Here is a 4,316-nt window from a genome sequence, read left to right on the forward strand (position 1 = left end):
TGATAAATTTCCACACTGAACATGGGTTGGCGCTCTTAATACAAAGTGCACCAGATAGACAAATTTAAGTTTACAATGTAGTACAAAATATCTTAAACTAGGCCATGCTCCCAGATCCCCCAGACAGACCAAGGTCCAGCCTCAAACAAATCCTGTGGGAAACACAGCAAAGTGATATGGTTGTGTATGATTTAGAAATAGGGGAGAGTTTTTAAATCGGTCAAATTCAGGCCAACTCAAATATTTTCTAAACATGATTAAAAAAGACCAGGAGCATAGGGGGTGCTCATAAAGGCAGTGGTTTACAATTGTGGTCCAGGTGACCCACAGAACTGCAATTTTAGCCGTTTTCTACCCGTGAACCAAAAAAAAAAAAAAAAAAACGAAAAATCGAGCCAAAATTGGTCCGTGTACTTTTCCGTTCATTCATTATTCAGTTTCGGAATGAAAGATGACATTTAAAAAAGGGTGCAGCTTGGTTTTTTGTTTAAAAGAAAAAAAAGCAGAAATGGCTGTATTTTGTTTTCCAAATGTATTGTTGTCATCAACACTGTAAACCCTAATAAGTTCAGACTACTCAAATGATTTGAGGAAAGTGATTCCCTCAGTTCGTTTGAGTAATGGGAAAATGACAACTCGATTTATTGAGTTGAACGAATGTGGTCTCTTCATTGAATTAACTTAAATGTTTAAGTACAGATAACTTAAAAGGGCTAACAGACTAAACTTCCTAAATTTTCAGCTTATATATAAATATATATATTCTACTTGTATTAAATAACTTGTTTTAATGATTTATAAAAAAAATTTTCCACATCAACCACTTTATTAGGCTTATACTGCATTTACATTACTTATAACAGTAAGCTCACATTTATAAAATTCATGAACAAAATCATGAGCTCCTTTTTTAACAGTAAACTCATATTTTTGTCTGTAAGCCCACACTGTCATATTTTTAAAAGACATATGTACAACAAAATAGCTAATTTTTAATTTTAACAGTAAGCTCACATTTCCAGAAAGACATGAACAACAGCATCATGAGCTTACATTTTTTAAAGTACATTCACATTTTTTAACAGTAAACTCCTATTTTTGACTGTAAACTCACATTTAATATCACATTTTTAAACAAAACAGCTAATTTTTAATAGTAAGCTTACATTTTTAAAAGACATGAACAACAACATAAGCATTTTTTTTAACAGTTAACTGTTTTAAATGTAAACCTATTATTTATTTATTTTTTCACATTTTTACAAGACAAATTTGAGATATACCAGTTCCTTGGAGTGTGTGTTATACAAAAAAAAAAAAAAAGAAGGTGTTTCTTCTCTGTTGGTGAAAGTCTTACTGACTGTTAACATAAACATGTTTTTAATTTCCAATGTAAAGGTCATTTTCATTTTTTTTCTCAGCTGACAAGAAAAGCACAAAACCTGTAACATAAATTTGTCCAAACAGAAGGCACATTGATTCAGGAAGGTCACTTAGATTGTCCATCACCACTTTTCCAAGAGTTGAGAGGCTGAAGAGTAGTCCCATCTTGAACTATTACAATCCCCACTGACAACAGCAAGATTTGAGCTGTGATCATCAGACATCTATTAAAGATGAAAAAACATTATCAAATTAAAGTTAATTCACATGCATGCAAGCTCATGTAGATTTCAAACAGTGCAACTTAATCTTAAGGAACAGTTCACCCAAAAATGCAAATTCTGTCATTGCTCACTCTCATGTCATTCCACACCCCTAACACCTTTGTTCTTCTTCCAAACAAAAATTAAGATTTTTTTTAAGGAAACCCAAGAGATTTCTGTTTCTCCAGAGATCCAATGTAACATTTTCAAGGTCTAGAAAAAAAATCCATGAGACTTCAGTGGTTTAAACTCAATTTTATGAAGCAGCGCGAGTGTTTAGTGCAAAAACATGTAATTTACCACTTACAAAATAAAATTATTCAAGGCCTGTTCAGATTTCAGATCTTGCGTGAACACAAAACACATGCACTGTGATGCTCTCGTGAACATGCATTGGGGATCTGTATTTTTAATAGTTTTTATAGTTTGTTTCATGCAAACCTAAGCATGTGCGTTGTTTAATAAAATTGAGGTTAAATCACTGGAACCACATGTCTTTCTTACCTTTTCTTGTCCCTCTATGGAGAAATGGAAAACTCTTGAAAATTATTTTAAAAATCTTCATTTGTGTTCCAAAGAGGAACAGAAGTCTTACGAATATGGAATGACACGAGGGTAACTACTGACAAAATTCTAATTTTTGAGTGAAATAACACTTTAGATTCAAATTTATATAATGAGTGTGAGTGATCTAATGTGTGCTTGTCTTTTTGACATTATTTTCTACATGGAATACTTACCAAACATGTCGAAGAAATCCCCAAACATCTCCAAACACAAGAGGTGGTCCTTGGAGCACAAGAGTTCGGTCCTCAGTCGGCTCTGACAACTTATGTGTGAAAACAAAAAAACAATTATATTAAATCAAACCACTGGCTATTACTACTTTTTTTTAATGAAATTCATAACAGCATTTAAATCAGGGGTGTCAATTCTTGGAGGGACAGAGCCCTGCAGAGTTTAGATGAAATCCTAATTAAACACACCTGATCCAACTACGTTAAGTTAACGTTGTTACAACATTTTTGCACGTCTTTCCCGACAGTAAAAAGTCAACAAATCGCTCACAGGGACATGTAAAACAGTCACAGCTCTGCTAATGGTAACTTGATTAAAAACAAAATGCAGATAGGATTGAATACATTTTAAAAAATCTATTAAAAACGAATAATTAATATTATGCACCAAGAACACATTACATGAACAGAATTATTAATTAAAAACATAGGCCTATCTCTGTAAATGTGTCACAATTTCGTTAATTTTTAGCTTCGCATTGTTCTCCTCATGAAACCTTTAGTAAACCTGCATTAATAGCCACACGGATGCAATATACTGTTACAAACGTATTTTCATTCTCAACTGTTTATGACCATTTAAGACATAACTGACAAGGGTTTACGTGAATAATCACCAAGCGAGCGCCTCATTTTGAAATATTTTTGCGTGCATTTGACCGTTTATGCGCGCACCTTGAGGTAAAAGCGAACTTTAACGGTACATGTCCATGTTCTGTTCCCTCATAAGCGCATACACAACAGCGCAAGTTCTCATTCTCGCTTTTAAAAACACAACATCAAAGAAACATTAATAAATTAAGCAAGTCACAACGTACAGGCGTGTTAAACATTAACTTACCAGCGTAATCCATGGGCCTTCGTCACGACCGACTCCATCCCTGTCCCTGCCTGCTTCACGACCGCCTGCCTGCAAGTGCCGCTGGGGGAGGAAAAAAAGTTAAGCGGGAAATTCAAATGTTCTTATAGAAATTTAGAAACTCCGGCATATTTATAAGTACAAAATACTCCAAAAATAAAACGGAACCAAGCAAAATTTACACTTATATTTTACCATTAACCTACCTGTGTAACTTCACTCTAATGAATCTTTCACGACGGCTTTCTTCCCGCCTGCTTTACCGCCAGCTTACTTGTGCTGCTACTGGAGCAAAACAAAAAATAGCATTGGAATAACGTGTAAATCAATTAAAAAAAATGTATATGAGCGTTTAAATCTCTACTTACTGATTTAACTTTTGTCTTTCTTGTGTCAGATGGTTTCTGCTAGTGCGTCTGTCCTGCTGGTTCTTCAGCAAAATTCAGCATGACGAGAAAAAATACCGCCTTGTGTCATATAACTTATATCGACCAATCAGCGCGGTTGTCAAAGCAGAATTTCAAGTGCGACCAATCATTTTAAATAGACATTGTGAATCTTTCAAATTAATTAAAATGTTGAGTTCAGATAACTTAAAATATCAATTAAAAAGTTTTTTGCTGCCAAATGAGTAAGTTAACCACACCTGTTTAAGTTTTGATGCCAAAACTTGGTATTTTAAGTAATGTCAAGTTATATTAACTTAATCTCTTTATTAATGACAACAGTGGGGTTTACAGTGAAATAATAGTAATAGAAAATTGGACGCATTTCCGATCGTTTTTTAATTTTCTAATATTTATTTGTACATTTATTGTATTTCATTTGACTGATCATATCTTTCCCCGGAAGTAAATTACACCGACGTGCGGGTATCAATTATTATTGTCTAGTATCACTAAAAATACTACTAAGATCCATATTACTATCACACGAGCCAATGGCAATTAAATGCACGGATGCATAGTCAGATAATGAATGAAATACAACTGTTCACGAACAGAAGATTGTATT

The 4,316-nt window shown here is 33.7% G+C and overlaps 1 long non-coding RNA gene across 1 annotated transcript; it reads right to left on the reverse strand.

Annotated features, from left to right (window-relative positions):
* Window positions 1–816: 816 nt before the first annotated feature.
* LOC141338467 (uncharacterized) lies at window positions 817–4,038 on the reverse strand. Its single transcript, XR_012355856.1, has 4 exons — window positions 3,509–4,038; window positions 3,285–3,365; window positions 2,387–2,475; window positions 817–1,607 (listed from the first exon to the last, which is right to left on the reverse strand). It is a non-coding gene; the product is annotated as an uncharacterized lncRNA (long non-coding RNA).
* Between the last annotated feature and the right edge of the window lie 278 nt (window positions 4,039–4,316).

Source organism: Garra rufa, chromosome 7 (assembly GCF_049309525.1).
Source record: "Garra rufa chromosome 7, GarRuf1.0, whole genome shotgun sequence".
NCBI classification, from domain to species: Eukaryota; Metazoa; Chordata; class Actinopteri; order Cypriniformes; family Cyprinidae; genus Garra; species Garra rufa.